Here is a 25887-nt window from a genome sequence, read left to right on the forward strand (position 1 = left end):
GCAGAAGAAACATTCTCTGCCAGGTCATCTAACGGGAGATAGTCCAGACTACGAGCAAAAACTCGAAGCCTGGCCGCAAGAACATTTGAAAACCTAGGCCAATCCGCCAGCCTGTACAGGAAGCGCCTCTGATATACAGGGATACAGAGATACACCTCCTATAGACATCGCGCAGCCCATCTACTAATTCGAAAATTAGTAGTCGATGATCACTCGCGCAATCAGTTCTGAATCCTATCGGGGATATCCTTCTCATTGGTAACATTGATGTTGGTACCTTGGAAGGCTCTACGCAACTTGAACTGCATCGGCAAAGCTATATTAAAAAAATCAAAATGATGCTGCGCAATGAAACCTTTGATCAGTTTACCGCCATCGTCCGTGATTCCAGTGTGCCGAAGAGGCGATTTAGCGTTTACATCAACACCTATAAGAATTGGACAACTGCTACCAGCCTAACAAGTTTACTCCATCTTTCCACATTCTGTTCAGTGGCAACCCCCTCTACTGGAAGTACGAACTAACAACAACCAGGTCCAGATCACCCACGGCAAGCTTGTCAACAACGTGATGCGTGTCAGAAATTACTCTATGAAGACGCTACCTGAAGACTTCCCTCAAAATTACGGCGGACTAACTGTCAGCAACGAAAAACTTATTCCAGTCTGACAAACTTGGATGATCACCCTTGACCATATACGGGTGTTGTAGAAGAACAACATCGAGGCTCCGCTTTTCGACAATTTCACCTAACTCAACTTGGACAACATATGCACCCTGGGCATTAAGTCGACCAAATCTACCCATAGAGAGAGTTGAAATAAATCTCGACTGCTCTCTTGTAACAATCACACTCCTTGCTATTCACGGAGCGCCTATGACTCTTGCGCAACCTTTTACAGTTAACGCAAGTTGGAGCCTCTTTTTTCTGCAGACAATCATCACGCTTGTTGTCCTCTTCATCACAGTGCGCGCAGATTGACGCATACTCACAGAATTTGGCCCTTTGGCCGAAGCGACAACATTTGAAGCACTACGTCAGGGTACTCCTTGACGCGGCAGGATGCGAAATCCAGAAAAACTCTTCCCTCCGACAAGAATTTCTAGAAGAGAGCAAGTACTAACTCAAAAACTCCGTGATACCGTAAGTTATCATGCTTCCCTTTCTTGAAGACAAACCTACACTTCTTTTTGAACGCAGCCTCGTCAAAATCGGTGTTCCATTTCCTGAGCAGGACCAAAATCTCTAGATGAGACCGGCTATGGTCAATATCATAAATTATGACCCGGGGCATACGACCAAGCTTTTTTCCGCAGGAGAGTTCTAGATTCCTTGGACGTCTCTTAGTTCAACCACGACTAGAACCTTGCTGGTCTCTTTAATGTCCCTAATTTTCAGACCCTTCTGGCTGTCACGAAGGGCAGCCTGGAAGTCCTTGAAGTCAGCACTTGATTTCCTTGAAACCTCCGGCTTGTTGACGAACAACACTTCGGGTTTTTTGGCCTGACTAGCTTCTCGCTTACCGGGTACTACCTCCGCATAGTGCCTGGTCTGTGCTGGAGCTGGGACCGCTTTCTGAAGCACTTCGACCTCTTTGGGCTTAGAGGCCAAAGTCTCATACTCTTCTGCTACAGCAAAGAGAGCCTCCTTTATTCTCACCAAGCGAGGAATTCAATGAGGTAGCTCAGGTCTCCCTGGGTTGCTTTGTCCAGCGGGTAGAACTGTCTTGTCTAACCGTCGCTTTCTTTAACGTCTCTATACATGATTAGGTTTATCCCGGGTGGGTAACCCTGTGTCCATATCCGTAGCCTCCTCCGTTGACGAAGACGAAGGAACAGAATCCCGCTTCCTCTTCCGCCTGGAGTTCATAACCTCTACAAAACCTGCCATGGCTGGAGATTCCCTGTCCTGTCCTGACATGTCTAACGAGACGCACGCTGTCATCCTCCTGACATATTGGGCAAGCCCATTGGTCTAACGATTGCCCGAAGCAAGCCACGGGCAGCTGGAGACCTTAAGTATTCTCTCTTCACTGTATGCACCTCCGCGTCGCTGCTGGATCTATAGAGTGCAGTACGTAAACTACGTACGATACAAAGTCACTGATATCTGCCCTCGTTCTTAAAAACCGCTATTAGGACTAAGGGAGATCCCTTTATTCGTTTCGAGGATTTATACCAGAAGTCGTTGCCACTTTATCGCCGCGCTGAGGCGGGTGCCCGAATAAATCTGCGCCTTACACTGCGTGGATAAAAAGATTGATTGCGTCTCAGTTAAAAATGACGATACCGTTTTACAAGGAAACCATGAATTTCAAGCTCTATTTACATATTATAAGCTTGATTACGTCCCGCATAATCCCAAAAATAATTATTTTTTGTTGCCTTTTTAATCTGGACGCAGTTAAAGAATTTCATAAATTTATGAAACGTGTTTCCTCTTGATTCACCTCTCTGTTTTCCTTCTGTGTGATATCATAAAAACAACGTACTTCAAATGTAATTTATCGACAAAATTGCAAGTCATTTCAGATTTACTTTCAGTCCAATTTTATTTTATAGTAACATCATTTGTACATTTTATAGTAACATCAAAAGCAAATATATTCCTTTTCAATGTCATTTTGTACTGTAACTTCAATTTTGTTCACTAAAAATTTTATATCTACAGGCAGTAAATAAAATGTTGATAAAATATTTATAATTACTTTTCTGTTAATCTAAAAAGCTACATGCAAATAATTAGGCAAGCTAGTAATTTGTTTAATGAACTATTGAAACTATGAAACAAAACATGTCATACTACTGTTGTCAAAATTTGAAGAAGTTTTTGACTTCTCTATCGAATCCGGTTATCTTTATACTTAGGTTTGGTAAATAATTAATTATTACATAATGTAAAAATATTTTAAATCTCAATCATTTTTTTAAGCAAACTCAGTAACGCAATTTAATTAAACTAGAAACCAAAGAAATGGAATAATAAGGCAAATTAATTAGGTAAAATAACATAAGTTTATCTTTCACATCTTATTTATGAAAACAAAGTTTGTGGGTGTTAGAAAGCATAAAAATAGTAGAATAAACGATCAGCTAATATGATATTGTTACTAATTCTAGAAATAAATGAAATTTAAAACTGAACTACCGATATTTATATTACACACACACACACAGAGAGAGAGAGAGTGTGAGAGAGAGAGACAGACAGACACACACACACACACACGCACACACACACACATATATATATATATACACACACCACACACACATTCTTTTAAATTAAAATGCTAACAATAAATATGTTTAATTTAGAATTCTTTGTATCATATCTCCCTTGCTCTAACAAAATAGCAAACGAATGAATGAAATGAACTTATTTAAAATAACAGCCAGATATTTTTAATGAGTAATAAATTATTTATAATAAGGGTAATAATAATATTACTAGATAATTTCCATAGAGTTTTATTTTTTAAATCGTACAGTATATTCATTTTTATTACCAATTAGCCTTATTAAATGAATTTTAAAATATATCTATTTTCAGTTTATCTTCAAAATTTCTTTAAATTTGTAGGGAAATATTGGAACCTCTCCCAAATTAACGGTAAAATTATTGCAATTACTACTGTAAATTTTACCAAGAATACATAGAGTAAATTAAAATTGATAAAAATGCATTACTTGTTTGTATTGTGCAGTACTATAGAAGTGCTAAATAAAACTCCAATGAGGATTTGGTAATTTTTTAAATAACTAAGTTATTGTTTCTGTATATTAACGTGCGAATTAATAGATATCATTAGACTTTAAAAATGAAAGATTCATCAAGTCTCCGCCATTTATTACCTAAAGAGATTTATTCTTTTTTCAAATTTAATATTTTAAAATATTATTCACCTAGTACTTGGTTTATAAAAATATTAAGGAAAAAAATTCCTTCCGATGGCTGGAAGGCGGAGGTAGATGTCACTGTTGCTACGTAGAGAATAAAAAAGATTTCCTCCTTAAAGTTAAGAAAAACTTCAAATTTACTCAATACGACAATGGTTGCATGTGAAAAACAGCTTTACATGTTTAGCATACGACAACGTGCATCTTAAAATTCCAGCAAAACTTTGGTCATCCCTTGTTATAAGGGTTGGTGATATCAAAAATTGTTTCAGGCAAAAGTTTACGTACTGTTTAGAGGACCAACGAAAACTTTAAACTGATTCGATACTGTGCCTATTAAGGGACGAATGTTTTTTTTTTGTCTTCGAAACCACATTTTTTCCACCCCCTGGGCCAATGGTTGGGAATAACAAAATACTTTACGTAGATAGGTTTTAGGCCTTTATCCAAAAAATACTGGAAACATTAAACGAATTCGATATTTTACTTAGTAAGAAAGTTATAGCAATATTTTGTTTTTGTTTTTAAAAATCCCTCCATTTCCAACCCCATGGTCCGATTAATCATACTTAAAAAAGAAGGCTTAGTCAAACATCTTTTTTTTATTGATATAAGTAATGAGCTTCAAGAAAAAAGATTTAGTCATACATTTTTTTTGAAACCTATTATTGCATACATGTTAAAGAAAGGAGCCAGCCTTTCTTTAACTTGAATGTTAAAGAAAGTCAATATCTGTTCTTTAGTTGTCCAGTGACAGGCATGTATATATATATATATATATATATATACACATACACGGAAAGGACCAGGAAATTAGAAACAACAAAGAATACGGGACAACAAAGAATATCTACAACAAAAAGAGTATATCATCCGGATCAAAAATAAGACACTGCACTACCCTGCTCAAACCAGAACGCATCAGAATGTTTGATATTCAGGAAAAAGAATGAACTGAATGAAATGGAAATACGTGATAGAAGAATCTTGAGGGAAAAAATTGGACCAAGAAAACTAGAAGACGGATCTTACGGAGTAAGAATTAACGAAGAACTTTATAAAGGGAACAACGGACCGCTGACGTCGACGATAAGAAAACGAAGGGTGAAGTTCTACGGTCATATACTCAGGATGACGGATGATAGGTTAACGAAGCGCGTCTTTGGTTTTTTAACAGATATAAAAGCGACTACGGATTGGGTCGTCGATGTTAAGAAGGCTCTCAGCGAACTACAACTGAACGAAGCCGATGAACGTAACAGAACTGAGTTTAGAGATAAAATTAATAAACATTTTCAGGAAACTTACGGATAAGACAAGAACTGGGAGGTAGTGGAATGATGAACAAAAACAAGTTAAACGAGACGAAATCAAATTGTACTGGGAAAATAGACAGAACACATCTATTGTGCAAAAAATTCAACGCGGTCGAAAGAGACCATAACGAAAAAAAATATATATACATACACTTTAGAGTAAAAATAAAATGTAAACTATATTCTATGAATAATGGTTGTAGAGAAATTTTCAGTAAAACTAAAAGTGGAAACAATATTTATCACGAAATAAAAAAAAAATTTTTTTAAATCTGACTTATACAGGGTTTTTCTTTTTATATTTGTAGGCTGATAGTATTTTTGTTTGTCCACATATTTTTTTTAATTTTATTAATTGTGTTAAGGGTTTATACATAATAAATTAATTTCTTTAACAGTTATTCAGTGAGATTTCTTTCAATAAATGAATGTATATATATATATATATATATATATATAAGTATATAAATTTTTTAGATGTTAAAATATCATCAAAATTTAAATACAACTACTTTTTTAAATTTAATTTTGTAATACAAAGTATATTATAATATGATTTAACTAATATGTGATTAATTTTCCCATATCACGTGTTTTCGTTTGTTCCGGTATTAATGATACTATATTTGTCAATTAAAAATGGTAAACTATAAAATGCTCTAATAAGTAGTACGCTGGAATGAAGAATAAAAAAAAATAATAAAAATAATAATAATAATAACAATAATATTAACCTTTAACAAATCTGGTGCGTCTTGTTTCGTTGCCTAGCTCGGTTTCCTTTTTTTTTTCGTCTAGGTAGGTGACTCTTGTTTGGTTGTCTAGCTCGGTATCCTTTTTTTCGTCTACGCAGGTGAGTCTCGTTTGGTTGGTTGTCTAGGTCGGTTCCTTTTTTTTTCGTCTAGACAGGTAGTCGAATCCTGTGTGAACCTCTGAAAATAAAACATAAAAGGTAAGTATTCCGTCATCAGTTTGTATAAAAAGTTTATCTTAATTTTTATTTCATATTACGTAAGTTAAAATAAACCTTTCGTTTGTTTCGATGGTATTTTAACATTTCATACTACTTATATATTAGATTTAATAACGTAATAAAAAAATGTACGGAGAACACACGTAATTATTAATTTATTATGTACGTCACCGACACATTTAATAAAATGTTATATGAACTTGGTTTGATAAAATTTAGTTGTAATTGATTGGATTTATGGGAGCAAACATAAATTAACAACATTACCAGTTCTCGCGCGTACCTAGTCGGTCAAAACATAGGGATTATCATTATATATATATATTGAAGAAATACGTTTATAAGATGTCTTTTGTTACACATCATCTTTCACGATAAAATCTGAAATTTTATTTCAGTTTTTACTGTAGAGTTTTTGAAGAAAAGTATTGATTAAACAAAGTTTATATTAAAGCATTCGTGATTTGTGAGTTTGCTTCTTGCGTAGATTAAAACAGTAAAAGAAGTTTAAGTTTCTACTATGATGCAAATAACTGAAAGCACTAAAAATTTTCATAAAATAATAGAAAGGACTAAAATTTTAAGACATTAAAAGTATTGATAAGCAAACTCGTTAAATATAAGAAATTTTTTTTTTCTGCGAAATTCTTCGAAGAGTTCAAATTTAATTTAAAAAAAGAGATAAAACCTGATTCGTACAATTTCCTTTGCTGATATTCTCCTTCGTAACTCAACCTGTACTGTATCACAAAAAGGATGAGACCATTAAAGCTGTTTAGAAAGGCTAAGTTGGAGATGCGAAGTCACGCATTAGGGGATATAAATCGTACAGTGCGATAACAAAATATTAATTTTTTTTTGTCAAACATTTTAACGAATTAGATATTTCCCATATTTACTTTTTTACTTTGTACTTTTGTACTTTGTTATTCTGTTATATATATTAGTTATCATCTGATTTCAGATGATAACTAATGAAATGCTAACTAACTATATATGATAACTAATGAAATGCTCGTCTCCGATTGTCAGCCATCATTTAGTTCATATGTTAAATCATTTAGGAGACCCCAAAATGATTTTACATTGAACATGGCTAAACTAACTTAAATTTGGGTTTTCTCCGTTATTCTTAATTTTTAATTAGAATAGTAAACTAGTTCAGAGATTTTTCTTCAAATAGTAGCCAGTACAAAAGAAATAATTTATCATTATAATATTCAATCCAGTCATTTGGTCTTAATATTTTTCTGACTATCTGCTTAAATTTTTCTTTTAATTCCATCAGAGCTAAGCTACTTACATGTCATTGAGATTTTCTTTGATCATATAACAATTGTTTTTATCCTTATTTACCATAATGTAAATATATTTTCAGGAAAATAATTAAAAAGTTAATAATGTAATTTAAAGGGGGTTAGAATCAACAATTTGTTAAAAATTTAACAAACTAACTTCATTCTGTAAATTAAACAATTTTAAATTAAAAATAATTGGCAAAGATTGACAAATATCACTTATGATATTTAGAGAAAAATACACATACTGTACATCATAACTAGATAGTATAAATATCCTTTTTATTCCGTACATGATTAGATGACTGCTTTTAATGAAATGACATATAGCAAATCAGCGTTCAGTTGGTCGGCAAACTTATTACAGAAATAAATTTTAGTAAAAATAGGAGTTTAATGGGTTTAGTATAGAAACGAGTAACACAGAATGAAAACCTTAGAAATATAGAAAAATATTGTTGCTTCGTAATAGAGAAGAAAAATTGAAAAAAGTAAAACAAAAATTTAATTTTTCCAATATTGAATTTTAATTTTTAATCAAGATAAAAAAATATTTTATAAATAAAAACTTGAATGTTAACGAGACTAGGAAACATGGCATAGGATATTGGTCTAATTCTCGGAAAACTAAAGATAATATTAAAGAACTGGTATCTGTAACTTAAACTGAAAAGAAAATAATGGTAATTTCGGTTAAATAGTGCAAAGAAAAATAAAAAATAAATTTTCAAACATAAAGCGAATGTGGATCATTATAAAAGTAGAAAAATCAGTCGGAAAAAAATTTGGCTACAGACAAATAATGTTATATTTTATTCCTTAAGATTAAATTTGTATCCTATCAAAATATTCATGAGGAGTAAATATTAAATCGCATTTGGCAATCGGGTTTCATTTCATTCATACCTAAATAGATGACTGATGTCAGCGTTTGCAGTTAAAAAATAAATATTTTATGAAATGTAGTAAAAAGAATTTCTTGAGTGCGTGAAACAACCAACTTTATAATATTCTCAATACATAACGTCGAAGGTAATTTTTAACCAATAGATTAGCTAGATCTGAAGTATTATGGCTGTAAGAGCTTTAATTCTTACTTAAAAGTTTTCTGTTTAAAATTTGATTCATTCATTTAAGATAACTATCATTTTCAGGTTTTAAATTTACTTTAAGAGGTATGAATCTCTTTTAATTCATAAAACACTATTAGTGGTTTTACATACTAAATTTAAGAAGTGGAACGTAGGAAATATTTAATGTCAATCAGATTATTTTTTCAAGACGGAACTTGTCTTTTTTGTTTTGCCGCTCAAAAAAAAAAAAATTTCAGCTGATTTTTCTATTGATGTAATTAGCATTGAATAATTTTAATTCTTCAACTGTTGTATGAAATAACTAGTACTTATAAAATAGTCAACTTAATTATTTAGGTTTTTATTCTCATTTGTTGTGTTTCTTCTCTTTAGTAGCAGGCATGTGATATGATTTTTTGAAGTTAGTATTTTCTTTTTTGACGTGATATAATGTATGTAATTTTAATGAATATGATTTATGACACTGACTTCTTAGGCTATTAGCCATAATTGCTACCGAATTTATTGATATCTTCCAAATTTGTATCCATCAATCAGACGTAATCCTAATGCGCGCGCGCTTGCACGCACACACACACACACACACACACACACATATATATATATATATAGACACACACACACACATATACACACAAACAAACACGCTTGCTAAAACATCGATTAAAAACATATAATTTTTAAAATTTAACATACTATCAACGTTTTAAAACTTAAATCTATTTAACTACCACTGAAACACATCATAAAATACATATTATAATTTCCTTTTATTATTTCTTTGCCTATTATTTGACAGAAATAATCAAAGAAATACTAAAAAAGCATAAGCACATATTTCCCTGCATACAAAGTATACAATCATAAGCAAGACAGGGTTGCATCACAAATAATTATCCCAGACGTTTTGCAGCAGGCTGTCAATCGACAACTAGATGGAAAATAACACAGTTGTAATAAAACAACAGGATATTGTCATATGTCAAATCCCTTTATAACTTGACATATGACTAACACAAATAAGAGCAACATGTAGAAATAGAATATATTGAAATAAAAATAAATGTCACATAATATATATCATGTAATCATGAAATCAAGCTTTTGAAATACAATAAATATGTGAATCCAGTTTTACGTTTGAAATTTATCAATATTCAAACGTTTTCTTTTAATTTCTTTTGAAACAAAGAATTCTCAATTCTTTCAGAGGATGATCGCTGACGTTTTCACAGGGTTTGTGGTTTTCAAGGTTTCACTCGACTATATAATATACGAGATGAAGACTGAATTGAAAGTTTCAAAACAGAAATTCAAACTTAATACGTAAACATTCAGAACGAACTTTTAAAACCGGCTCCAATAACATAAACGATACCGTTGGGGACTAGCAATACAATATTGTTGTGGATAGCCTTATTTTAGGACGCTTTTCAGTTCCTATGAGCAAACACCTCCTCCATAATCCTTCTTTGACTGAACTATTAAATAATATAGACTCAGAAGTAAGTTTCTTTCTACACATAAATTAACAAAAAGGGTATCATATTTCACCATTCTACCATGACAGTAGCAGTTTTGAAAGGAAGCAGGACAACGTTAGAATAATCTATCTTGCGTTAATTAAAACTAATATTAACAACAACTCAACCTTTAATTGTCGTAGCTTAAGTAATAAACGATGCTGGGAAAAACGCATCCAGTCGCTATGGTATATTTATCAACAACGATGAATTCTATACGAGTTTCGTTGAATGACAGTAGATAAAATTATCGGCAAATGATTATTGCCAGTTAGATCTGGAAGAAAGTTCCAGTTGATAGTGACACTAACGAAAGAATGCGAGAGATAAGCCAATGGCATATATTTTAATTGTACAGTGCTGTAAAAAAATATGTCTGGTCCATCATTTAATATGATTAGGTCTGTTCACAGAACGCGTTCTGCAATACTTAGCCCCCGAAGGTCGATGCACCTGGCACCCCAAAAAATATTGTGGGCGTAGAAATATTCAACAATTAGATGCTTAGATGTAGAGACGGTAACCACCAAATCATTTTCTCCATTTCATAAACACACCAGTTTGAGTTGGGTAAATAAATCTTAAAGAAGTTTGATAGAAATAACTTGTAAAACACTATTTACAGGAATAAGTTTGCAGGATGGTATGCAGAAAAAATCCATTATTCCTGCTATGCCTCTCGGATAAAGAGATTAACCTTCCTATGTATATATATATAGTAACATTTGATTGAAATGACTCTGATCTTATATGCATTTCCTGTAGACATACACAATAGATCTATGTTCGGTTAATAATAAAATCAATTATTCTAGAGGGGCCTCGCATCTGTCGTTGTTCCACTGCAGAAGCATTCCATATTAGACAATAGTGCGATTGCTTTCTACATAATATCTGACACAATAACTGATGTTTTCATTTTTTTTCTCTTTTTGAGCTGATTGGCCGGTGAATTTTAAGCTGAGAAACTCCTTCGGAAAGTCAAAAGTATTAGAATACAGAATGTAACGTGGTCACACAGTTTTAGGTATCCTACTTATTATTCCTATGATTACGCTATCGTGCTGTGTCTCCTTCTGTTAAATCCTTCGGAGTTAAAAGCGCTTTTCATTTGAATCAGTACCTTGACGTGCAACGTTGCTTCAAATGTTGTAGATTTGGCCACAGCGGCAAGTTCTGTAAGTATGTGTCGGTCTGCGAGCATTGTGACGAGGAGAGCCACAAGCGAGATGAATGTCTGCAAAAGAAAGAGGCTCCATCTTGCGTGAACTGTAAAAGGTTGCACAAAAGTCATAGTAATAGCAAATAGCAAAGTAAATAGCAAAGAGTGTGGTTGTTACTTGAGATCAGTTGAGATGTATTTCAACTCTCTTGATGGTTAGTTTCGGTCAACCGAACCTAACCATCAAGGGTCCTGTACGAACCTAACCATCCCTGGGCATTAACAAGATCCCGTTAATGCCCAGGGATCCTGTACGGTCGGACGGCTTAACAACGGAGCCTCGATATTATCCTTCTGCAGTACCCGTATGTAGACAAGGGTGATCTGCCAGTTTTTTCAGGCTGGAACAGGTTTTCGTTGGTGTTAGTAAATCCTCTGTACTGTGCAGGAAGTCGATAGATAGTGTCTTCATACGGCAGGCCTCTTCTTAACTGCCGAGGTAACCTCGGATGCCATGGCATCAACATCCATGTTTTTCATGTGGTAGGCGACTAATCTACCACGGTATGGCCTATTCTCAACCAACGCATCTGTCACGGCGGAGCCTAGCCACTTCTTCACATCTTCCCTTGCCGCTAGTGAATCCTCTACACGTAACTCCAACGGCAGACCTGCCACGTTTAACTGAGAGCATACCGCCTGCAAGATCGATAACTTTTCTTTTCCTGTTTAGCCTCTGCTAACTACCGTTCAGATAATACTTCAGAGGATGAATGAGGATGATATGTATGTGTGTAAATGAAGTGTAGTCTTCTAGTCTCAGTTCGACCATTTCTGAGATGTGTGGTTAATTGAAACCCAACCACCAAAGAACACCGGTATCCACGATCTAGTATTCAATTCCGTGTAAAATAACTGGCTTTACTAGGACTTGAACGCTGGAACTCTCGACTTCCAAATCAGCTGATTTGGGAAGACGCGTTCATCACTAGACCAACCCGGCGAGATCGATACCTACTCCATCTAACTTTCTTTAATAATTCCGTATAAGACACGCCGGCTTTTCTTACAGTCACTACCGACGAATCCGGTCCCCGTGACGCCTATCTCTTAGGTCTACCATCAACAAGGAGTAGCTGAAAACCTTCCCCTGTCTTTCTGATCCGCCGAATGAAGTATTCCAATACGTTGCGAGTAATATCTCCAAATTGATCGTCCGTAGCAGAGAACAAAAATTTATCCCTCTCTGCGGCTTGGAACAGGTTTATTCCACGGATCAAGTGGAATTGATCCAACTTGATCAACTGGACTAACTTGATCAAGTGGACTTGATCAATTACTTGATCAAGTCGCCATAATTTTCATTGATGACAAATATTCGGCATCCTCGTCCTCTGGGTAAAAATATCTGCCGTCCTCTCGTCACGGAAAACAGTGTTGCTACTGGGGATCTGGCCAGCCAGATCAAACGTCAGCTGATCCCTTGGACAAGCTCTCAGAGAGTCTGACAACACAGATCTCCAGCGTAATGTCCCTTCGACAGTAAGAATACATGGGTACGTCCAACATTACCATCGGGTAGACCGCGGGAGACAGTCATTTTAGGAAATAACTCCGCAGACCAATAGAGGTCGACACCTTCCTTTCTTTAATGTAAAATTGTGTTACGCAATTTTTGCATCGGAAATCTACCTCAAACAACTACATTATACCTACTTATCTTATGAATTTTGTTTGTTTAGGAATTTATTTATATTTGTTTGTGTATGAATTTTTTTTTATGCATATTTCAATTGTAAATAATGAATATATTTCCATATATTCATTATGTCTTTATATATATATTTATACTGTGCGTGTGTATGTCACTGAACTCCGCCTAAACGGCTGGACTGATTTTGATGAAATTTTGTGTGTGATTAAGTTGATTCGAGAATAGTTTAGATTCACAATTTGATTCGATAGAAAATGTTTTTTTTAATTAATTTATTTATTTATGTGTTGTCGATCTTGCGATGGTTAAGATTCACAATTAAATCCGGCAGGCAGCGCTGCGATCGCGTTTTAGAATGTTTTTTTAATTTTTTGCATATCAGTCAGAACCAGTAGTTGGTGGTGCGATCGGATTCTAGGAAATTTTTTTATTTTTTTGCTTGTTCGCATATCAGTTACTTGCGTCGTAGCTTAATGTTGTTATTACATTAAAATTCGTATTTTTAACAGTCTACTGTGTTTAGAGAGTAGTTTGAATTAAATCCGATAGGTAGTGCTGTTCTGATAATTGGATTTATTTACATTCTGACTTTTATAAAGTGAAAGGTTAAATTTTATGAAGTTCCGTAATGTTTTGTAAGTTTCTAAATGTTGAGTATTAATTGTAATGATTTTGCAGCCACAACCCTTTTCGTTAAAAAAATTATTTTCCACCGAATACTGTGATTAGAGAGTGGTGTGAATTAAATCCGATAGGTAGTGCTGTTGTTTTTCCATTTGGATTTATTTACCTTCTGACTTTTATAAAGTGAAAGTTAAAATTTTTTGAAGTTCCTAATATTCATTGTTTTTAAGGTTTTATGAAACTTTCAATTGTGTTCATTTAATCTGTATGTATACTCAAATCTAGCAATAGCTAAGCATTGCCGAGTCTGCTAGAATTGCGCGCTTATTGAGAATATTATTTATTTAAATAACCTTTTAAATTGTAATTAAAAAATATACATTGTGAAAATTTGTAAGATGCAGTATTGACGTGAGTATTTTACATGATTTTTCATGAATTTTAATGATGTATACACGTGCATTCAATAACAATCAACTTAACATACAAATTTAAATTGTCAGTTCTCATTTGATTCTATGCAACTTATGAAGTATTGAACGGCTCTTTGAATATAAAAATGTCAGTTTGTAAAATAAATTATAACATTTACAAAATTAAAATATAATTTACGTATAATGATTATAGTTTAAAGTATATTTAAAAAATTGAAGTTATAATTTTTGTAGCTGATTAATTTTATAAAAAATTTTCTAAAGTTGTTTTTACTTTACAATTATCTAAAATTTGGTAAAATAGATGTTAAAATAAAGAATGAGAAAAATGATAAAAATTTCTACTAAAATTTAACAACGTTGATTTTTTTATAGTGCTTTAATTTTTTATTAATTGATTAATTAAGCTATCGCATGGTTATGAAACTTCAAAATTATTAAATTAAAAAAAAAATGCAGGAGGTACTTAATGATCTTAAGTGAAAATTAGAAGTAACGTGGATGAAAATTTAGGCAGTTACGTATTAACGCCACCACAGCTACAGCTTTATTTAAAAACAAAGTAGTCAATCGGATTTCGATGGAAAATGAACAGTCTCTTTATTAATTTTAATAAATGGTTATTTATATTTATTTATTTTATAAATATAATTTAGCCAAACTTAACCTACGCTCGCTAACCTTGATAATTTTTTGGTTATTTATTTAATAAATTCAGTAATTATTGCAATTATTTGTTATTTAAATAATCAAAACACTCCTGTTAATTAGTCAAGGTTAGCGAGCGAAGCGAGCGTAGGTTAAGTTTGGTTAAATTATATTTATAAAATAAATAAATATAAATAACCATTATTAAAATTAATAAAGAGACTGTTTTGAATCTATGCTAAACTCTATATCGGCCCATTTTCCACCGAAATCCGATTGCTACTTTGTTTTTAAATAAAGTTGTTTTACGACGTTTAAATTTTCGTCAGCTTTCTCAATTTTAACTTAAATAAGTTACTTATATTTATGTGTTGTGCATTTATTACAGAACTATGGCACGTCAGGACAACGTCTGTCGGGTCCGCTAGTAATTATAATCAAATTCTTTCTACTTTAATAAAAATTTTATTAATTTTTTTAGAAATCACTAACGTGAAATCGCCAGAAGCCTACACTGTTTCCACTTTATCCTTATATATGACGATGGTCATCTTTTGGCCAGCTCCGGATGCAAAACCATCACCTGGATCAAAATCAGAGTAGGGCCCTTCAATCTGGATCTAACCGGTCACAACATCCTTGACCTCAGCGACAGAGTCACACTCCTTCCCAGACTCAACAAGCCTTCGAGTCCCGTTCTTCAACGCCATCGCCAGACTACGGACCATCGAAGTAGAAAAACAGTCCTTCGTGCAGATAGATAACAGATAATCTACGATATCAAGTAGCCGATCATTGCAGTCTTCGAGAACCGTCCAACACATAGCAATTGGGCTACCTGTCCCCCGTCTCCTCTTCACTATGGGCCGAAGTGGAACCTGCGACGCATCTTCTGTAACCTGTGTCCCAACCAGTGAATCACCATCTGAATCTGATATGCACGACAAAGAAGAAGCCTTAAGCTTCTCATTGCCTTGCAGGTCCATCCGTTCACAGCAGTCAGAGCGAGTCCCAGTTACATAATTAAATCTTCATATTAATAAAACTGCATTGGTACAAGATTTTTCGCTGTTGAGTAATAAAATATATTTTACATTTTTAAATAATTTTTTATTATATTAGCATGATTCATAATTTAGCCTTTTATCTTTGGAGAGATAACATGTAACAGAAATGCCGTGGTTAACCTCCTTTAATAATCCTAGGTTTAGAAATAAAGAATTTTATTGATCTAAGATGTTTTATGAATATATTCTAAAACGGCAGCATTTTTTCTGACAATTTAAAATGTATCAATCAAACTTATATTTCTATTTATATTATTTTAACCGAATTAATTTTTCTGGGAAATAGGACCAACAGCCGAAGATTAATCATACGTTATAGATAAGTACTAGAAATTTTGTCAATAATGTTGTAGAGGTAAAATAATTTATGATATTGCGTAAATTACGATGGTTTTAATTTACCAATAGGGAATGTTATTTTAATCTAGTAAGTGAAATTACGAATATTTATAATGTACAATAATGACGGAGGTAAAGCATTTAGACTGTACGTAGGAGATCGACAATATTTAGACAAGAACATTTATTTATGCAAACCTACCTTACAATTTTTTGATTGCAGTTTCTCTTTTTTTGTTGATTAGCTACAATTTTTGTTTGTTCCATAACCATGGAAAATTTTATTTGTGAATAATAACTGATAATTCTCAAGGGAACGAAATCTTATTATATTTTATTTAGGTAATGTAAAATTGTGTTACCCAATTTTTGCATCGGAAATCTATCTCAAACAACTACATTATACCTAGTTATCTTATGAATTTTGTTTGTTTTTTTTATGCATATTTCAATTGTAAATAATGAATATATTTCCATATATTCATTATAAAATTATAATAAAATTCTTTCTACTTTAATAAAATTTTTAATAATTATTTTAGAAATCACTAACATGAATTAATTACTAACCAGTTTTCGTATAAATCATGAAATATAACATAGTTTTCTCCAATATCTGGTCTGGTAAAACTTAGTCAAGATTATTTACAATTTTTTTTTTTTTTGTCTTCAGTCATTTGACTGGTTTGATGCAGCTCTCCAAGATTCCCTATCTAGTGCTAGTCGTTTCATTTCAGTATACCCTCTACATCCTACATCCCTAACAATTTGTTTTACATATTCCAAACGTGGCCTGCCTACACAATTTTTCCCTTCTACCTGTCCTTCCAATATTAAAGCGAGTATTCCAGGATGCCTTAGTATGTGGCCTATAAGTCTGTCTCTTCTTTTCACTATATTTTTCCAAATGTCTCTTTTTTCATCTATTTGCCGCAATACCTCTTCATTTGTCACTTTATCCACCCATCTGATTTTTAACATTCTCCTATAGCACCACATTTCAAAAGCTTCTAATCTTTTCTTCTCAGATACTCCGATCGTCCAAGTTTCACTTCCATATAAAGCGACACTCCAAACAAACAATTTCAAAAATCTTTTCCTGACATTTAAATTAATTTTTGATATTTACAAGTACATTTTATAATAATTGATTTAAGGATTATAATCATTTTATTACTACCAAACGACTCAAAAAAATTCGGTGAATTCTCAAAATTTGTTTGTGTCAATTAAACCTTTTTTTAATTTAAAGTTTGGTAAAGTTATATATTTCTAACAATCATTACCCGTCTGATAAAAGAATCTGTTTCAAAATAATTGTTTTTTAAAAATATTATGGAGGAAATAAAAATGCGAATATTATTCACTCTAAATCAACTTGCAAACGCAGTTGAGTTTTGAGATAAGTGAGTCTATTGTAGAGAGAGTACAGATATCTAACTGGGTCACATGTTAGTCAATACACCTGTAGGGAGCTCTCACAGTTCAAGGGAAAGGGAAAGAGGTGACGGGGGTTGTAAGCTAGATAAGGGACCATTGAGGGAATACGTTGACCCAACAGACCACTCGGGTGTAAAGCTTGTTGTTCATCAGTCTTCCATAAACTTACGTCCTTTATTCAATGACATAAAAGAAAGAGAAGTTAAAATAATTACTGTTTTTTTATCAATTAGTACACTAAAATAAAGCGTTTTCTGGCAGATAAAATATAATTGAATTAAGTAACAAATATCAAACACGTCGATAAAATTCACAGTTTAATTTTCAAACACAATAATTTTTATTAACATCGCAGTCAAAGAGACAATAATAATTCATTTAACTTCAATAAAATAGATTTCCAGCTGTACATTTTAAACATACAGTATGGTAGTAAATTAAAAATTTGGTTTGTGAAAAATGTTTCACACGATTTTCATTAACACTTTAGTGTAATTCATAACTGCACATTTATATTAACTCTTTACGGTTTTGCTGCTTTAAATCTTTTAATTTGATTTTCCTTGACTATCTTAAAACCTGGTTTCGTAACCAATTACAATTGTTAATTTCAATTCAATGTACCAGAAGTAGGAACCAAATATTTGTTTCATACAAAATTAGTTAATTTTTAAATTAAATAACGTTAATCTTATTTCAAAGTGAAATCAGAGTTCAAATTGGTTTAATGCAAAGAATAAATTTCTTGATCTTTAGAAATTTTTTCATCGTATTAAATGTTATTGCTTTTGAAAATGCAGAGAGCCACATTTTCTTGGAAAAAAAACAGCTGTAGTTTTCCATTGCTTTCAGCTGAGATAGAAGAACAATTGCTAACATGTACAGGAACCAAACAGAAACAGTAACAATTGAAGAACATAAGAAAGAAGCCGTAATAAGAAAGGGAGTCCGACAAGGATGTTCCCTATCTCCGTTACTTTTTAATCTTTACATGGAACTAGCAGTTAACGATGTTAAAGAACAATTTAGATTCGGAGTAACAGTACAAGGTGAAAAGATAAAGATGCTACGATTTGCTGATGATATAGTAATTCTAGTCGAGCGTAAAAAGGATTTAGAAGAAACAATGAACGGTATAGATGAAGTCATACGCAAAAACTATCGCATGAAAATAAACAAGAACAAAACAAAAGTAATGAAATGTAGTAGAAATAACAAAGACGGACCGCTGAATGTGAAAATAGGAGGAGAAAAGATTATGGAGGTAGAAGAATTTTGTTATTTGGGAATTAGAATTAAGATGGACGAAGCAGGAGCGATATAAAATGCGGTGCTATAGGGGAATGTTAAAAATCAGATGGGTGGATAAAGTGACAAATGAAGAGGTATTGCGGCAAATAGATGAAGAAAGAAGCATTTGGAAAAATATAGTTAAAAGAAGAGACAGAATTATAGGCCACATACTAAGGCATCCTGGAATATTTGCTTTAATATTGGAAGGACAGGTAGAAGGGAAAAATTGTGTAGGCAGGCCACGTTTGGAATATGTAAAACAAACTGTTAGGGATGTAGGATGTAGAGGGTATACTGAAATGAAACGACTAGCACTAGATAGGGAATCTTGGAGAGCTGCATCAAACCAGTCAAATGACTGAAGACAAAAAAAAAAAATTTATGTTAATGTTGTAATATAAAAATTCTATCAGCTAACATCATTCCTCAATTCTCATTAATGAAATATTTCTTATAACGATATCGTAATCCTCAAACAGACCTAGAATTAACGGGAAATATTCGAAAGTAGCGTAACTAAAAGATTTATTAAGCTAGATTTTTTCTAAATTATAAAACCATAATTAAACATTTTTTTATATATGTATTTATAAGTATAAATGTTTGCTCTTAACGTCGATAACAATTGTTTAATCTGAATAATTAATTTATTATTGTATTACTTGGTTTTCTAAATTTTTTATTGAACGTAAGTTTTTTCTTGATAAATTTGGAATGGGGAGATTAGTGTTACCCAAATAAAGAGCGTGTCTTGTTTTATAACGTTAGTTTTGAGCTACTTATATCTTAACTTACTAAATGATTCCCTTTCTTTAAATAATATATAGCATCATTTCCAAAAATAAAATTTAAAACATACCTAAAATTCAATCATTTATTAATAATAACTGGATGATTTCAACTAAAAACCAACTATTGAATGAAAACCCTTTTTTCTTCATAATTTTTTTTAGTAGCAAGAGAAGCAGATTTTTATTAGAAATTCATCATGCTATGTAAACTTTGCTGAAAGCCAAAATTTTTTAGTGATATTTTGAGTTATTGACAAAGTTATTTCTTTAACAAATTTTCAATAATGCAGAACTGACATTTTTGTAATATATGTTGTATGTTTTCCATGAATGAGATTCAGAATATGGTCTTAATCTTTTTTTGTTTTCAAAATTAGGCAAACCGTTAATGAGATATTAACGTCAGTGTTAGCTGTTAACTGTCGTAATTAATGTAGAATTCCATTATTTTAGTTGGATTCCAATATTGGGTTACCCTAATACATCGATTTGTGATTGTGTTTCTGCTAGTTTATCACGTATACTGTCGTTATTTGATCGATGATTAAATACAAAACAGATGTGTGTCAGAGTAGTAAAGATGGGGTTAGTGGTGCCTGTGCAGGAAGTTGGTAATTAGAATCAGGTTCAACAAATTATATTTTAAAGCAACGGATCCTCGATAAGGTTTTTGATTGTAACTCAAAAACTGCAAATGCTTAAATAATATTAACAATAACAAAAAATGCTTACTAGCTTAGTGGTCCATGAAAGTATTATGCTACAGATAACATTCGTTAACCGAACAAGAGTGCAGTTGCCTATAGACCCCAAATCAAAAAAGCTGCACATTCATAGAAACTACCAAAACACAATATGGCAAGGTAGTCAGTCAGACAGGCTAAATGAATTTTAATGAAACTTATAAATTCATTCACCGCAATTTGATTTAATGTTTATCCTAACATAAAAAATTTTCCTAGATTACGCTTATATAGTTATTTCAATTTAAAAATCTACTTGTTATAGAATTATAATTTTTTCTTTTACTAACTCTGGTTTACTTTCTGGTGATCTAATTTTAGATATGGAAAAAAGTAGAATTATAATGTCCTTTTCACGATACTGTTAACACAAATCAAATTATTGAAATAAAAAAATTAAATACCATAAAATATTATAAAGTATTCTTTTTTTTTAGATTCAGACTAGTCTCCTACCTTTATCTATTCCAGAAGAAACAATAAAGTTTTTTATGATTTTTGTATCATAAATGGCATTTAGATTTAATGATTTCAAACGAAAATCACCACAGAGAATTAATTCAAACGGTTTTTATACGTAATAATGAATTTTTTTGGTGAGGGAGTCTCTTTCCCCTTTCGGTTAAATTGATTATTTTTCTAATTTAAATACTCGAGAAGCTTTTTAGAAAAATATGTTGAACTAACAGAAATGATTTTTATAACTAATGTCCACTCTTATTGGTATTGTTAATCTTATTAAGTATAATCTTCGTACAGCAATTTTACTTTACTGCTTTGTCTTGTGAGCTGTTTTTTCTTTACGCAACTTAAACTAAATGATTAATCATAGCAATCGTTTCTGGTCAATTTAAAAGGACTTTCTAATTAAAAAATATATTAGTATATTACAAGCAGTAATTTGAGGAATTTTTTACTTATTTTTATACAAAAATATTTATAATATATTATTATAAATAATAATTTTCAATAATAGTTTATAAATAATTTATTGGGTTCAATGCATTCGACAGCAATTTGCTTCAAAATGCGTTTGTGGTAAAGGTATTTTGAAAACTAACCATTTAATTTTCGGCATAATTTTATAAATATATATCTTAAATTATTAAAAATATACATAACAGTCGTCACCTTAATCCTTATAATTTTATGGTTATTTTTTTATATTATTATGCTTATTTATTTTAACTAGATTAAATGGGTATTGGAGTCAAGGACATAGGCCTCATTACATTCTTTAAAAATGAGAATCAAATCACCAGTAGCTTCGTCAGAAATAAGGGTATTTATGGTCCTTCTTTTTTATGAAACACAAATTAAACGCTAACATGCAATAATAAATAAAAGACACACATATATCATGTATAGTGTTTAAAGTGCCTTGACAGTTATATAAAACAAAATAAAGTTAAAACGTAAAACGTTAAAACACACATTAAAGGAAAATACACATAAAGTTTTGACAAAGCCAAGTAATTTTGAGACCCTTATGTTGACATGTAAAGGCTTTCACACAGGAGATTCTAAGTCAAACATAACACACACTGATTATCGTAGAAGGTTTACTGTAAATACATTAGTAATCCGCTGGCTTTTCGGAAAGCAACTATTTTTCATTATTTCCAATTTTCTAAATCAGCAGCGGTATTGTTACTAATCCGTACTTCAGTTTAACAATAAGTGGTTTGTCACATACACTGCACGTTGGTCTTTGTTCTCCAGTTAACAAATATGAATTTGTCACTTGCGTGTGATCGATTCTGAGTTTGGTCAACGCCACTTATTCCCTTCGATTCAGTTGCGCGTCGCTCTTCCATTTAAATGGAGTAATTTTAATTTCATTTAATCTAGTATTCAGTCTTTTCCATTCATTAGGCCACTTGATTCTGTTAGTAATTGTCAGACAGTTTATAACGTCCCCAAATCGAATAGGAATCATGTCGCTATCCAGAAAAATTGAAATTGACAACCGAAATACTAACAAGTTATAAAGTAAATTTATTTTACGACTGTGATTGTTCATTCCAAAGTTTGATTGAGGAAGACTCTCTCTTGCTTCTAACGCTCATGTAGATATTTATATTGTAATCTAAACTCGCATAGTTATAAAACGTATATCATGGAAATACTCGCATCTTAATAGTTATTAACAAATAATTTGCCTATATTCTCTGGTCTTATACAATAAACGAAGATAATTTTATCAGTGACAGATCTAATTTTGTTTTTAATTTTTAAACAATAAACTTAAGTATGTATCCTGCCATATCAATCTTTACCTGAGTTGGGCAGTACTGCTTATTATTTAAAATTATATAATTATTATGAAAATAAGTAATATTATTAATTAATTTGTTGAAAAAAATGAGTATACTTTTTCTCCAAAATAGCTATTATTTCACAAAAATTTACTTGACAAGAATAAAGAACCTTTTTAATTGCTATAGTGGTATAATATCTGTCATAATATTACATTTAAAAATTTTATGAATTTTATACATTATGAAAATAAAAAAAAAATTTGACATAATTAGTCATTAATAAAAGAAGAATTAATATAATGAAAGAAGTAATTAAGTATAATAAAAGAAGAATTAGTATTTTGAATTTATCAAATACAAACAGTAATTGTATTTGGAAAACAGTTACCTTTCAATTTGGATATACAATAGCAAAAGAAACTTTAAAGAACGCGATTTAAAAAGAAGCAAACGGAATGCTATAAAATTGCTTAAATAGGGATCATTTATATCTTAGAATAGAAAAAATACTTATAAAGAAAATATTCAAAAGAACTGAAATTAAGTAACGAAAGAAAAAACATTACTACATTAGAAAAAAAGTAAGAAGGTAGAAGTTAGCTCAAATATTGAAAGACAGAAATACAAAAGGCATAAGTTTAAATAAGTTATGAGTAAGTATAAAAAACATACTATTTTTTTATAAAAGTATAAAAAACTATTCTTTTTAAGAGTACTCTCTTTTTATAAGAGCGTAGAAAACAGGAGTAGAATTAATAAATGATTTCATTAATGGAAAAAAAATAAGGAAGCCTTGTATTACAGAGGGCTGTAGAAGGGCAGAAAAATGAAAGACAGAACACTAAAAGAGGAGATTGGACGAATAAGGTAAGAGGCTATGAAGAAAAAAGAATGATGAATTAAGAAGAGTAATGCAATAAGCAAACCATAGATGGCTGGCGATTGAGCATTCACTAGCCAAATACTTCATGCATGATACTTTGTAAATGAGTGTTTGAGAACACACTCTCAAACATACATAAATATATATCAAACATATATAATAGTGAGTATATATCATATCATTTAGAACTAAAAGGTCTGCATGAAATAACACAATAAAAATTAAAAAATTTGCTTCGGATAAAAGGAGAAATAATACATTTACTAAAGGCATTTCAAGCATACGTTGTAAACCATAAGTCAAAAAGAAAGAGATAAAAAAAGTATACCTAAGTGGAAGGAATGAATTATACAAATCTAAATCAATGCCAAATGATGTCTTTATAGAAGTTAAGGATTAAATAGAAGAGGATGAAGTAGCAGCAGCACTCGCAAAATATAAAATTATACAAGTAATAAAGATAGATTTAAGACATATTTAAAATATAAAAGAAATTATGAAAGAAGGAGAAAGAAACTTACTGTCAGTTATTTCAATTTAAAAAAAAAAAATAATGATAGAAGACAAGAAGAAGAAAGAATTAAAGCAGAAGAAATACTAACTTACAAATTTAAAAATAAGATTAAAAAAATGAATATTAAATAAAAACTACAATAAGAATAGCAAAGGAAAATATTAAGAGAGAAACAGTTACTTTATAATTAGACCTTTCTTTTTCCTGTTTAGCCTCCGGTAACTACCGTTTAGATAATTCTTCAGAGGATGAATGAGGATGATATTTATGAGTGTAAATGAAGTGTAGTCTTGTACATTCTCAGTTCGACCATTCCTGAGATGTGTGGTTAATTGAAACCCAACCACCAAAGAACACCGGTATCCACGATCTAGTATTCAAATCCGTGTAAAAATAACTGGCTTATAATTAGCTTATAACTAGTTTATAATTAGACCTAGTATGCCTTAAGGAACAGTCTTTTAAAATTTTAATTTACACTTAAAACTTTGGTGTGGTTTAAAACATGTTCACTACCAAATAGGAAAATAGAATAGGTAAGTGGCATTTGAAGCATGGACATACATGAGGCTGTTGAAGATTGAATATATACAGAAAGTGTAAAAATATAGATGTATTGAAGATTGTGAATGAAAGTAGATGCTTAATTAGGAAAATTTACAATGGAAAAGAAAAATAATTTTAATATTTTTAACATTATATTACATAGAAGAAACAAACTACAAGCTTGTAGAAAAGTGATGTATGTTCTCCAATTCATGTTTCATGTTTCCTTACAAGTCGGATTTACTTTTCTGACAGATTTTTGTACGAATATTTCCTGGTGTTTGATATCAAAGTAGAATTTTTTAATTTTGGATCACATATTCAATTTTAGTTTTCAGTAATAAAATTATTTCAAAACAATCTAGTTATTCAATCAGCGTCGTACCTGTGACAGAAATTCCTACGTAGAAATTTGATGGAAATAAAAAAAGATCTAAGTAGTATTATGGAGGCTTCATTAATATTTTTAAATTCTTTTATCGACCACAGAATTTTTTTATTTTTTAATAGTATCATTAAAATAAAAATTACTTCCATGGAATTAACTAAGCAACTGCTGAAATGCCGGTTACTGAGTTACTAGTATTCCCTGTTGACCACAACGAGCGCTAGTATTGCAGACTGTCAACTTGGAAATTCGCCTTTTCCCTGTGGAAAGTTTCCTTTTCACACAGGAAGTTGCCAACCTAACTATTATTTACACGTAAAGTATTAATTATTATTTAACTATTGGAATATTTCAAAGGTTGGTAATACAGTATTGTTAACTGTTTTTGTCATCTGTAAAGCTGTGACGTCACAGGTCAGTTGGACAATTAAATAAATAGAAATTATTTAAGTATAGATTTTTAATTTGGTCGCTCGGTATATCGGTCGCGTTAGTCTACGCGGCTACATTGTCTTTCTGACTGTCTAGGGAAAATTTGTTTTGTATAAATTGTTAAAAATCATAAAAGTTTAATATATAATATTTATCATTCGAATAAATTATGAAAACAAATAAACACTATAAACACACACATATTAAATTTTTCAATTGTATGTGTGTGTGTGTGTGTATATGTGTAAATAAAATAAATACATACCTCGAGAACTATTCTGAACGTTATGACCGCTGCAACAGAAGGCAGTGAGGTTCTAGTCGAGACTCATGCACCGGAAGTTGGAACGACTACAGCACCGAAAAACCGTGGTTAACCGACTGAACGTGAGTATATGTACCCGTGGTTGTCATGACCGACACACTGGGAAGCGACTCTTGCGCAGACGATGGCCACATTGTTGCCCGTGCACCGGGAGTCGGTACCGGCAGCGGCAGCATTGT

The 25887-nt window shown here is 31.6% G+C and overlaps 1 long non-coding RNA gene across 2 annotated transcripts in view; it reads right to left on the reverse strand.

Moving 5' to 3' along the window:
* The window catches only part of LOC142327589 (uncharacterized), a 70517-nt gene extending 44630 nt beyond the window's left edge, over positions 1-25887 (reverse strand). For both annotated transcript variants that reach the window (XR_012757028.1, XR_012757043.1), the window contains exons 1-2: positions 25649-25887; positions 5951-6148 (exon numbers count right to left, since the gene is read on the reverse strand). This is a non-coding gene — a long non-coding RNA (uncharacterized LOC142327589). The remainder of the gene's footprint in view (positions 1-5950; positions 6149-25648) is intronic.

This window comes from Lycorma delicatula, chromosome 1, assembly GCF_047948215.1.
Source record: "Lycorma delicatula isolate Av1 chromosome 1, ASM4794821v1, whole genome shotgun sequence".
Lineage (NCBI taxonomy): Eukaryota > Metazoa > Arthropoda > Insecta > Hemiptera > Fulgoridae > Lycorma > Lycorma delicatula.